The sequence below is a fragment of the Saccostrea cucullata genome, unplaced genomic scaffold, assembly GCF_032062105.1.
Source record: "Saccostrea cucullata isolate Sc308-1 unplaced genomic scaffold, CSIRO_AGI_Scuc_v1 ctg525, whole genome shotgun sequence".
In the NCBI taxonomy this organism is placed as follows: domain Eukaryota; kingdom Metazoa; phylum Mollusca; class Bivalvia; order Ostreida; family Ostreidae; genus Saccostrea; species Saccostrea cuccullata.
Window position 1 is genome coordinate 34,514 of NW_026932767.1, and position 13,853 is coordinate 48,366.

At 35.9% G+C, this 13,853-nt stretch overlaps 1 protein-coding gene and 1 long non-coding RNA gene across 2 annotated transcripts in view; both read right to left on the reverse strand.

Annotated features, from left to right (window-relative positions):
• The window catches only part of LOC134236073 (tripartite motif-containing protein 2-like), a 40,223-nt gene that overhangs the window by 13,787 nt on the left and 12,583 nt on the right, over window positions 1–13,853 (reverse strand). The window lies entirely within an intron of this gene.
• Window positions 343–11,007, reverse strand: LOC134236092 (uncharacterized). Its single transcript, XR_009985538.1, has 2 exons — window positions 10,939–11,007; window positions 343–967 (listed from the first exon to the last, which is right to left on the reverse strand). It is a non-coding gene; the product is annotated as an uncharacterized LOC134236092 (long non-coding RNA).

A 13,853-nucleotide genomic window follows, 5' to 3' on the forward strand; every position in this document is an offset into this window, starting at 1 on the left:
GTGTAAGAGCAAAAAAAAATGTGATACCTTTTAAAGTAAAAGAGGAGATATGTATCAAAAGTGACCAAAAGAAATATACCTCTCAAATAAATGTATTTATAATATATTCATTTTGCATATCGAGGACTCCTCATTTTTCTTTTTAACACAAACATTGAACTAAGATTCTAAGGTATTTTTCTGCAGTTAAAGCTAGTGATCTGCCCTTAGATCTAAATTCTAAAAAATAATACTCAGTTTGTAATAAATTCAAGTATTCTTAATATTTTAAAGGCCAAGAAAAATTAACTGAAAGTGTTATTTACATTTATCTCAGATAAGTGCATATAAAAACATCTAGGATGTATTTAATAAATTTTATTGTGGCGAAAATTGGGCACGGCTGTTTATCCAGAGACACAAATTATGAAAAGCTATTGGTGTCTCTGGCAACACAACAAAGCAAATATTACATATTAAATATTCAAACTCAGGTTCAAAGTTCAAAGGTCAAAGTTCACAAACACCATATCAGAAAGTGGTAAAAGCCTTGACCCTGGGAGGTGCAGAGGTCAAGCACTTATTTATGTATATCTAAATCCAAAGTTTACTTTTCAACTTTCATGAGTTACATGACTGCATATAAGGATATTTACTTAGTGCCGCTCGTTTACGCACATCTCAGCTGGAAAGAAACGGACAGCCGTACCGGATACTATAAATTCACATTATTGTTTAATGTTTGCGGTTAGAGGAAAATTATTGGCTCCTGGAAATGATGCATGACTTGCTCTTGGGATGAATCACTTCCATATAAATGGCTGTTCCTCACATCACTTTCGCATTAAATATCTTGAAAGTCCAGAATGCTGTGAGTCCATCGAGATACTTGTGGTTCAATCCCCTTGGCAATGGCTGTTCCCTAAGGTCCTAGTTTCATCCCGTAAGTCCTGTCATGTTGAGCTTGATAATCACTGTAAGTCTTCGTCTGAAAGCATTAAAAAACCAGAAAAGCAATATCTATTCTAAATGGGTGAGGTGGGTGGGTGTTTCAAATTAATAATACACAATAACAAGCTGGAAAATTTTTACCGACCCAAGATGATGCTGGAATATTGAAAAAGGAAGTTGCAACCAAAGCGCCTTCAGGTGTTTTTATTAAAAGGGGGAATGATCAACTAAAATATTTTACAAGAACGATAATCACTAGGAATAAGTACTGAGATTTAGGTAAAGCATTTAAATATGCACTTCCTTCGATAAAAGCAGCTAATTCAGAGTGAATTAGCTTTGAATATTATCTCAGATAAGTGCATATAAAAACATCTAGGATGTATTTAATAAATTTTATTGTGGCGAAAATTGGGCACGGCTGTTTATCCAGAGACACAAATTATGAAAAGCTATTGGTGTCTCTGGCAACACAACAAAGCAAATATTACATATTAAATATTCAAACTCAGGTTCAAAGTTCAAAGGTCAAAGTTCACAAACACCATATCAGAAAGTGGTAAAAGCCTTGACCCTGGGAGGTGCAGAGGTCAAGCACTTATTTATGTATATCTAAATCCAAAGTTTACTTTTCAACTTTCATGAGTTACATGACTGCATATAAGGATATTTACTTAGTGCCGCTCGTTTACGCCACAAGTTCCCAACCACAAGTTATTGTGGTAGGGAACTCCGCCACCATATGGGTGGGGGTAGAGCGGCAGAAGTAGCCATGTCCAAGCCAATACCTATCATGATTGATGAAATTGATTACCTGTAAAATTAAACCTAACCCGAATTATACATGGATTCGGTGTGATGACCCTAATAAAATAGTATAGATTTTGGCTATGAGTAGATCAAAGAAACATGTACGCATGTCTATCACTACACATGTAGAAACCAGGAATATATAAGCAAAATACATAATTCAGAAACAGATTAAATATTTAAAATCTATTTTATAACTGAATTAAAAGGAAACTGTACTAACCTTATTACTGTAAATTACCTATTTATTGGAATACAGCCGTACATGTATATCAAACTAACCTTATGAGAAAACCGGAGAAAACGAACGTTGTCAATCCAACTCGGATAAGTATACATGTGACCATACAAAGGTGAACATTTTATTGAACAAGTATCCCCTGAATTTCTTTGAGTAGGATCGTGTGCTTGAGAGAAAGCATTCCCTAATGCCTGTTGAAATTTGCCTCAAGCCCTATATATTTTGATTGGCGCAATGGGACATTGTATTGAAATTTAGAATAAAAACAAGGGCCTACCAATTGGTACGAAACGTTAAAATATGACCTACTTATGGGTTAAATCTACTAACACGGTCAGTAAAACGGCAATAAAATTTACAAAATCTAAACTTTAAAGAAGGTTTATCTGTGTTTAACAAACTAAGTTACAATTCTGGTTAAAGCTATACTGATTAGCAAACATGGCACAATACGGTTGATTTAGAAATAATATTTTAATATACCATATAATGGTAGCTAGCTTAGGACACCCTCACCACTAATATTCAGAGTTGGGAAATATGCCACACTTCCAGCAAGAAAGTAAATAATGTTCAAATTAGAATTTGTACGAGAAGTATGTCCAATCAATGACCAGTTGGAGCCATAAAAATTAATACTCAAGCATTTTTGTGATTCTAAGGTTTTGCCAAAAATTAATTCCAATACACAATTGTAGACTTAGTGAACACTAGTGATCTTTTATGCTTCGCTGATTAAATAATATATTCTTGTAGTATATGAAATTAAAAGTAAATATTTGCACAAAGCATAATAAATTGTTAAATTATTTGTTTTCTAAATAAATAAATGATAATCAGCTGCACATCATATTTCGATTGTATGATGTACATGTATGTGATAAGTTTCATTTTCATAAAAATTGAAAAATAATTAGAACATGTAAAAGACTACAATGAAATAGGTGCAGATCTAGTAATTTTGTAGTGTGTGTACATTTTGAATGTTTAGTGTATGTAAAGGATGGAATGTTTTGTGTTGTGTATGTTTAAATTAGTGTATGTAAATTAAGGGCTGTATGAATTCAAATACACCAAGGGCAATGGGCAGCCAGCAATGAGCATGCCCCAAGTCAAATAATCAAACATCAACAACACATATTCATGACATTCAAGATATTGTAGCTAGAGGTGATGATTAACATGATTAACAGTTGATGCATTGTGTATGTTTAGTGTACATGTATGTAAATTAAGGGCTGTATGAATTCAAATACAACAAGGGCGATGGGCAGCCAACAAGAGCATGCCCCAATCAAATATTCAAACAACATCAAACAACACATATTCACAATATTCAACATAATTCATAAGCTACACATCAACAATGTAGCTGGGAGGTCATGATCAGATTTTTTTTTTTTTTTTTTTTTTTTAGTAAAAATGCATTGTGTATGTTTATTGTATGTAAATTAAGGGCTGTATGAATTCAAATACAAGGGCAATAGGCAGCCAACAACGAGCATGCCCCAATCAAATGTACAAACAACACATATTCACAACATTCAACATAATTTATAAGCTACATACACAATAATGTAGCTGGAAGTTCATGATAATTTTTTTTCAGATTTTTTTAATGCATTGTGTATGTTTAATGTATGTTTATTAAGGGCTGTATTCAAATACAACAAGGGCAATGGGCAGCCAACAACGAGCATGCCCCAATCAAATATTCAAACAATATCAAACAACACATATTCACAATATTCAACATAATTCATAAGCTACACATCAACAGTGTAGCTGGGAGGTCATGATCAATTTTTTTTTTTTTATGCAGTGTGTATGTTTCCTGAGGCATGATGCAAGATGTAAGTGTAAAATGGTCTGTGTGAGTAGTTGTTTTATAAATTTATAAGAATTTTTAGATGGACAATGGGCTTTATTTTGGAGGATTAATGTATTTAAATTGATTTTAGTGTAAAGGCTATTATAATAATACTTGTGCAATGTGCAACCTATAGATGCATGCATGTCTAAAACATTCATGAACGATATTTAAAAATAAACATTGTTGCTAACAAAGGAATCAGCTAAATAGATTGTCATGAATTGAAATTTTCCATTTTGTTAAACTGTTTAGGCCGTCTCTACAGTCTAGCACATCAGAGTTGCATTAAAAGTATGATTCAGTGTTTTCCTTAAAAACCGGTTACCAGGCAAATTGACCGCTTCAATTGACAAAAATGTTGCTTTGAAACAAAATTTATTGTTAGGTACTCGACAGATAATTTGTTCATAAACATCAGCTCCTAGCATGTTACAACTGATCTCTAACCCCTTACTCTGAAATAAGGGAAAACACTGTATATGTATGGTGCCTAAACTCGTTAGACACTACCTATAAATTTAAAGAGAGGTTAAAAGGAGATATAGCAGAAATAAAACTGCTTAGTTAGGCAAAACCGTACACCAGGAATTATCATCAGATTCTACATGTATGAGGTGTTCCAGATTTCTACATGAGCACAACAGTCCTGCTGGAAGTGGGTATAAATTTATCTGGCTAGAATTTGATAAAACCATCCAAAATATTTAAGAGAGAAACTTTTAAATTGTATTTAGAATGTACCTTATTTTTATCTGAAATCCTTTTTTTTTTTAAATAATTTGTCTTTGAAAATTTTTAAACAGCAAAAATGTGAATATAGGGCTGATAAGGTACATATTCGATTCCTGACCTATAGGCTGCATGATGAATTGTACCCATTTGCTTGTCACAATTTGCAACCAGTAATTGTTGATGACAGAATTTTAAATATCGATCTGAATTTGGATTTTTGGGGGTAAAATCCGTGTTCATGAGATATTTACACTTACCTGCCTCCTTAACTATTTGCAATTTCCCTCTAGTTCCCCATACAATGCGTCGATATATTTTTTTAGAGCAACTACGGTATCACCTCCAGTTATCCCCCTTAACTATAACTCTTCAGTTTCTCTCGACGAACTTAAAAGGTTCTGACCTTTCAACTTCCTCGAGAGGGGAGGTGGGCTGGGTAAGGCAGGTAAGTGTAAATATCTCATGATCACGGATTTTACCCCCAAAAATCCAAGTTCATTTCAATATTTCCACTTACCTGCCTCCTTAACTATTTGCAAAAGAATTTGCAGCCCAGTTTGGAGGTGGGAGAGGAAAAGTAAGTGACAAAAGTACATAAAAGGTACATAATTACCTATTTTTGCTTCCCTCTCCTTGATGAGTCCAAAATTGCTGCCTTGGCAAAAATGGACTGATGATCTGGAACATCTTTCAGATAAAATGATGTAAAGGTAGATTCAGATGCCCAGTGTGCTGCCCGTAAAATCTCCTCTGCAGATACACCACAGAACAAAGCCCAGGAAGTTGACAAACGTCTAGTGTCATGTGCTCTAACTAGATTCAATGTTGCTGCTTCTGCATTATCATAAGCAAAACGAACCATGCTAACTATCCATCTTGCAATAGTGTCTTTTGATGCTTCCTTGTGGTTATTCTGTTGGTATGTCACAAATAACCTATTTGACTTCCGAATAGTTTTCGTTCTATTGATATAAATCTTCAATGCACGACAAGGACACAATTTTAAATCCTCTGAATCTGTGGCGAATGAATCAAATGCAGGAATATAAATAGGGTCCCATGGTCTATTTATAGTTTGAGTCTTTGCCAGGAATTCCATATTTGGTAACATTTTTATTCCTTTCCTCTCTATTCTAAAGTGACCATCATCTAAAGTGAGGCTATGAATCTCGCTCACTCTCGAAGCTGAAGCTATGGCTACCAGAAAAACAGTTTTAAGAGTCAAAAACTTTAGATCTGCTGACTCTAGTGGTTCAAATGGATGTTTTGTGAGAGTTAACAAAACCAGTGGTAAATTCCAGTTCGGTGTCAACTGACGTACAGATGGGTGTTTATTAAATAAACCTTTCAATAATGAAGACAGTTCTGTACTTGTACCAATACTGCTCCCATTCTGATGAACTATTGCTATTGCTGACTTGTATCCAGCTATAGTCTGTGGTTTACACTTTCTCACATTGAAGAGATACATAAAAAATTGTGCTAACTCTGGTATAGATGTTGTAATGGGATTAACACCCTGTTCTTTACACCAACTGTTATATATTCTGAGTCTTGCATCATAAACTGTTTGTGTAGATGTCTTTCTGGCATTTGCCATAATTTCTGCAATTTCTTCAGAAAATCCTCTTGACTTGTGTTGCAATTTGACAGTTTCCATGCTACAAGATTGAGAGTTTCTAGATTTTGATGGAAAATCTGATTGCGATTTTGAGAGAGAAGATCTGGCCACAGTGGTAGTTTGACTGGTACGTCGATCAGAAGATCTATTATCTGAGGATACCACGACTGTCTGGGCCACATTGGAGCAATGAGAAGTACAATACTTTGCTCTTCCCGTATCTTCTGTAAGACTTTGGGCACAAGAATAGGTGGTGGGAATGCATAAGCATAAATCCCTTCCCAACTCATTGCTAAGGCATCTACTTGAAAAGCATTGATGTCCGGAAACGGGGAGCAATAGACTGGCAACTTCTTGTTTTGCGCAGTTGCAAACAAGTCTATACATGGAGTTCCTAATTGTTGGAACAATAAATTTACAACAGTTTTGTTGAGTGACCATTCTGTCATTCGAACTTTTTTCCCCCGGGAAAGTGCATCTGCAAGAAAATTCTTCTTCCCTGGAATGTGAACAGCTCGTATTGTAATTTTGTTCTCCATGCCCCACTGGAACAACTCCCAAGTTAGATAACACAGTTCTGGTGAGTGTGTCCCCCCTTGTTTGTTGATATAGCTTATCACTGTTGTGTTGTCTGACCGTATAAGGATCACTTTTCCCTTTATCAAAAACAGAGCTTCTTGAAGAGCCAACTGAACTGCCTTTAGCTCCAGCCAATTTATATGCTTCTGTTGATATTGCTGCGGCCAGACCCCTGACGTCTCCCAGTTCTCCAGGTGTGCTCCCCAACCCTGTTCTGAGGCATCTGTTATCAATGTCAGTTGAATTGGCGGATCCTGTAAAGGCATTCCTTTGAAAAAGTTTTCCCGATTCATCCACCACTGAAGGTGCTGAATTAGGATTGGCCGGATCACTATCACATGAGTAAGAGGGTGAATCTTTGGTCTCCACATTGCCAACAGGTATAACTGTATGGGACGCATGTGTAACCTTCCCATCGGAACCAAATAAATGCATGAAGCCATCAGTCCTAACAATTTGAGGATAACTACTGCTTGAGTGTGTTGACTTATTGATAAAGTCTGCACTATGTCTGAAATACTCTGAAACCTGGCCTTTGTTGGTGTCGCAATGCCCTCTACCAGATTGAAATGTGCTCCCAGGTACTCTATATGTTGGGATGGCACTAGAGACGACTTTTCCCAATTCACTAATAATCCCAGCTCCTGAACTAGATGTAATACATAGTCTCTCTGTTGAAGAAGAGTTCTCTTGTCTGGATTGATCATCAACCAATCGTCTAGGTACATGAATATTTGGATTATCATTTTTCTCAAGTGTGCCGCTAGAACTGCCATTATCTTTGTGAAGACCCTTGGAGCAGAACGAAGTCCAAATGGCATTGCTCGAAACTGGTAACTCTGGCCTAGAAATCTGAATCTTAGAAATTTCTGGAAATCTGTGTGTATTGGAATGTGGAAATAGGCATCGGTCAAATCTAGTGAGATTGCAAAGTCCCCTTTTTTCATTGCTTTCATTATAGAACACAAAGTTTCCATTTTGAAATGTCGCGGCACTATTAACTGATTTAGAGGTTTTAGATTTAGAATTGTCCGAAGCCCTCCTTGTTTCTTTGGCACCACAAAAATGGTGCTGTAAAACCCTTCGTTTTCTTGCCCTGCAGGCACAGGTTCTATAACATTTTTTCCTGACAACATGTTTATTTCTGCTAAAATAACTGATTCGTGAATACCATATCTTGGTACACATGTTTCCTTGATAATTACATTGGGTTGAATCATTAATTCCAATTTTAACCCTTCCCTTAGGGTTTCTATTACCCACTGATCCTGCGTGATTACGGTCCACTTCCTGTGGAATTCTAGCAAACGTGCCCCTACCTGGGGAAACATATTTACAGACTGGCTGTTTACGAGATTTACTTCCTTGGAGTTGGAAACCCTTTCTGGTTCCCAAAGGTTCGCCTGGAAAAGAATTTTTCCTGTTCCCTTGTCCTGAACGAAAATTGTCCTTGCTGTGATCAGAACTTAAGGCATTAGTCTCATTAGACTTGGGGACTTTTGCAGAATGAGCAGAGGTCTCATTTACATCTGCTTTCCTCTTCCTGCTCAACTCGGTAGAGTTCCTATTTTCTCTACTCTTGTAGTTCTTATTATAACCCTTTGATGCGTTGTAAACATTTTGGGTTTCTCTAGCATCTCGTAGATTCTCTGCAGAAGTATGGAGAGAATCAAAGTACTGTCCATTAAACAACTGGTTGCCAAAAATGGGTAGTTTTAGCAATTTCTTCTCCGTTGCCTTGCTTATAAAATCTACATTTTTAAGAAAAACTTTTCTTCTACTCAAGACTGAATTTGCCATCACTCTTGCTGTTAAATCAGCCATGCTTCTGAAACAGTTGATGAGGGCTTTACGTCCTTCCACTCGATCATCCTCACATTCAGCCTCATCTAAGAAAGCTGCTATCATAGTGCCATATGAAATGGCTCTGAATAAGGCTCTTGCTGAATTGTCAATTCGCCGAAAGTCATTATCTAACTCCTTATGAAAAGGAGAAAGATTCACTTTTGATTTTCCAAAACTACCCTTCTGGCCTACTACTAATCCCTCCTCAATGTTGTCATCCAACTTTGGAGGATTACAAAAGGCGTCAAAGTCATCCTTTTTAACCATAAATGCTTTATCATCTCTGCCACGTACTGACCTATTTTTCAAATGCCCCGAAGTATCTTCTTCAGACCTGTTTACCCATATCGTCGTCTCTCAGTATTTTGGATCAGATTTCTCCGTGAGATTCGGTAACTTCCCATCGATTTTACATATATTAAAAGAGAAAAAAACCAGCTTTTCTAATTACAAAAACTTGGTTTAACAACATGGTCTTTGTCATATTATAATACCACAGCGTTTTAGCAACCCTACATCACTTAAACACTTAAAATCTTTTATCTTTTTTAGCGCTTCAAAACAGACCATAACGAAAACTAACTGCTTAATTCCAAAACGAACATATTTCAAATTTCCGTATTTTCATAATAGGAAAACGTGAGACGTATTTTAAACTAAAAATCCGTACAAAGTACGACGAAATCGTGAGAGTAAACAGGTCTGCTTCTTTCTCAACCATCTTAATCATATCAATGAGTGTTCCTTCAATAGGCATTTTAAGGAGAGACTTTTTCTTGTCACTCTTGTCTCCCTTCAATCGCGAAGAAATAAATGATTTTCTTTCATTTTCTAATGGATCCTCAGCTTCAAGATCAATATTGAGCACTTTTGCCATCTTTGAAACAAAACCGTTCCACTGTAGCGGATCAGAAGAATCTGGTGCACCAAAAGGCACCTCTACGGCCGCATCTGAATTGGTACACAAACCACCAAATGATGCATTAGAATCTATATCCTCAAAATCATTATCTCGTGCATTAACAGACAACACATCTGCAACACTGGACTCAAAGGCTGACATTTGTTCATCATAAGCCTTAAACTTGTCAAAATGAGGTCTGCTTATGGTTGCCGTTTTGGAATTGGTGGTCTCATTTCCTCTGGTCAACCTTGCCTCGTTTGCTGCAAATGCCGATATGTTATGTTGATCATTAAAATTTTCATCAACATTCTTTTGTTTAAGTAACAATTCGACCTGCTGTCTTACTTGTTCTTGAATAATTGCGGATAAATCCACGACGTCGGGTCTGTTACGTTCGGCATTCAGTAAGGCATTGTCGTTTGACTCCTGGACTGCCGCCTCCACAGACGGACTTACGTCCTGCACTGCCATGCCGTCTCCACAGACGGACTGAGGCACCTTACTGTTCATTTTAATTGTTTTCTGTACACTTTCTCGATCATCTTCGTTATTTTATCCCGCCGTTCCTTTGACCAGGTTTTACAAGTGTCACATGGAAAGGCCTCGTTACAGAGACGATGTTTATAACAAAAAACGTGATCATCTAGAATGTTCATCTTACCCGAACATTTAGAACAGTCTTTAAACTCTTTCTCCATAATTACAACGGGATAAACGCTTCCAAAAACGCCAATATAAACTTTATTTTGCATTGTATGAGGAAAACCGCATGTCCAATATGGCGTCGAGAGAAAACTGAAGAGTTATAGTTAAGGGGGATAACTGGAGGTGATACCGTAGTTGCTCTAAAAAAATATATCGACGCATTGTATGGGGAACTAGAGGGAAATTGCAAATAGTTAAGGAGGCAGGTAAGTGGAAATATTGAAATGAACTGTAATTTATGAGAAATTTTTAGATTACTCGTCCTGCTGGGCGTCAATACATATAAATTCGTGCATCTCGGGCGGTCAGGAGCACGGTTATTTCAAACACTGTTGAGAAACATGTCAACTGTCAATTATGGTAATTTAAGTGATAATACCAATATTACCTATTTGTATTTTATAAACTTAACAATAGGTAAATAACAAGTGGATTTAAATTTCCCATGTCAGACTGATTTACAAGAAGTCATGACTATATTAAAACAATTTTATCAATAAATAACTTGCTTTCAGTGCATTAATTATATTTTATTTCCTGAGTTTTACCATTAAAAATGGAACCCCTGAATTGTTGTTCTTCGAGAGCAAAACTAGAAGAATAAATCTATGCGCAATTCTAAAATTAAACTAAATTTATAAAGTTTCAATTCTGATATTGACTTAACGGACAGAAGTATCGTTCTTTATCCCACTTACCTTTTATGAAACCGATTCACAGGTAATAAAATATTTAGTCAATTAGTGGACTAAAACTGAAAGACTGAAAGTAAACATTAAGTAGTGTTTTTCCTAACTGGAAGTTGAATGTTCAAACTAAACTACAAAACCAAATCCGGAAAAAAATCACTTGTCAGATCGCTCAGCAAATGCCCGGATAATTGCGGGGTATAGAAAAATCGTGTTAAAATATTAGTTATTAAATCAATCTAGTACGTGCAAACGACCCTAGTTTTAATATATCGATCATATCTATCCGCATCGACATGTAACGTTAATTTTAGAGTTACCCCCAGTCCCGATTTTAATATTGAATATTAGGCTTGGCCACGACCCCCCCCCCCCTCACATTTAACTATGTATTTTAAATACATTTTTATCTAACTAGACCCTCTATTTATAACTAAGACCCCATCTTACAAGCTTTACAGAATGTCCACGCCCCCCCCCCCCAGGAAATCCATTAACATTGGGGACAATTGGCTAACTATACCTAATCCTATATTAAAAGCTGAAAATATCACTTTTAAAAATGCCTTCTCCAAATCAGTTAATAATTTCAATGACTGCTTCAAATTAATAATACACAATAACAAGCTGGAAAATTTTTACCGACCCAAGATGATGCTGGAATATTGAAAAAGGAAGTTGCAACCAAAGCGCCCTCAGGTGTTTTTATTAAAAGGGGGAATGATCAACTAAAATATTTTACAAGAACGATAATCACTAGGAATAAGTACTGAGATTTAGGTAAAGCATTTAAATATGCACTTCCTTCGATAAAAGCAGCTAATTCAGAGTGAATTAGCTTTGAATAGTATTTTCTCTTTTGAAGTAATTAACAGTGATTATTAAATTTCTATTCACTGATACTGTGATAACATTGTCTTTGAACATTTTTCCCGGGGGTAAATACCACGCACCATACATTGCAAATTAAATTAGCTCAATATTAACTCCTTTATTCAATATATTTTTCTCAATGTCCAATAAAAAAAATGCACTTGTGTAGGGAGGGTCCTTAATCGAAAGCATTCTAGATATTTACATTTCCAATCTATGCAAACTGGAAAAGGTTCATGTTTTCATAAACTACGATGGGATGAGTAAGAATATTTCCACTGTGATATGATTGAAGTAAAAAAATGGCAACTTTTTCTCAATAATGATCTTTGTTTGACAAAAATAGGTGGCAAGTCACCAGAAAAACAATGGAAGATGCGAGTTAAATTTTTGAGAATTCATGAGGTACATGAACTACAAGCTTCACGCCTGCATATTTATCATGAAGCACTAACACTTCATTAACACTCCCGTTTGATCCCCGTGGGGATCCGGGTTAGAATAGGTCCTCAGTACCCCCTTGCTTGTCGTAAAAGGCGACTAAATGGGGCGGTCCTTCGGATGAGACCGTATAAACCGAGGCCCCGTGTCACAGCACAGCAGGTGTGGCACGATAAAGATCCCTCCCTGCTCAATGGCCCTGAGTGCCGAGCATAGGCCCAAATTTGCAGCCCTTCACCGGCAATGGTGACGTCTCCATATCAGTGAAATATTCTGGAGAGGGACGTTAAACAGTATACAATCAATCAATCAATTACTCCCGTTTGAATACATAAACATTATTAAAATGTTAAAAGATATTAAAAAAATATAGATAACGTTTAATTAAACAATAAAATGCTTTCTTTGTTTGTTGTTACTGGAATGAACGGAAGCAGCTGTTGCAGAAAAAATACATAACCCGCGTAAGCGGGTTATGTAAATTTTTTCTGCAATAGCTGCGACCGTTCATTCCAGTAATAACAAAGAAAGAAAGACATTTTATTGTTTATATTTATATCTGTTTAAATTATCATTTTAAGTAGGATTAAAAATATTAATTATTGTGTTAATGATGCGAACGTCTTTGTACGTTTCATTGATGGAACGGCCACTGATCAAGAAATCTGTACAGGTGATATGCCTAATGTAGTTCATGCAGTGATGAACGTAATGGGTTTTCTTAAGAAATAAAGAAGAAAATATTCAGTGGATGTAAATATTTTATGATGCAAATGTAGCCATGTACCTATACTTCCGTAGCCATCGTGTTCTTTCTGTATTGCATACTTTGAGCAGATTCTAATATGCTAATGTACGTCAGGAGTTTTAAGTTTATTTGTTCTAATCACATGATTCCATAGGATAGTGCTTCATGTAAGACCTAACATTGGCTCTAGGTTAATTATATTGAATAAAATAAAATAATTCTTTAGTGTATAGAGAGCCATAGCGCATTTGATAGTTACTTTCGCTTACTTTAGTAGTGATTTTATTAATACGTTGTTTAACCAAAATTTTATCATACAATGTTAGTTTATACATGCCTTAAAGCAAATCACACAAAAATAATATTTAAATATTAATAGTTCCCTCATATGATAGATATAAAAACCGTTCAGTTTATATGGAGAATATAGTAAATACTGAGGTATCCCCCTAAACATTAACAAACTGTACCCAAAGACCAACCTTAACCAGAGAAACAACCTCTGAATATTTTTATTTGGATATTAACTGCATTTCATTGCATTATGTGCTCTTAAATACTGAAACTGATGAACAATTCGGTTCATGTGAACCTGAAGCACATTTGCAGCTCTGTTCTGCAGCATGTTAAATAATAAAGAGGGTGTGTGTGTATAAAGCATATATTAATGCCAAATGAGATTACAGATTTTACAATATCAGAATGCAGCAGAAGGTGGGGCCCAAAAACATCCCACAAGAGGGACAATGAACGTACAGAGAAGGGTCCCTCGCCCCACCCAGAAATGTGCTTCAATTACTTAATGTATACAGCTTGATAACGATGTAAATACTAACAAAACTATTCACAACATAGATCAATG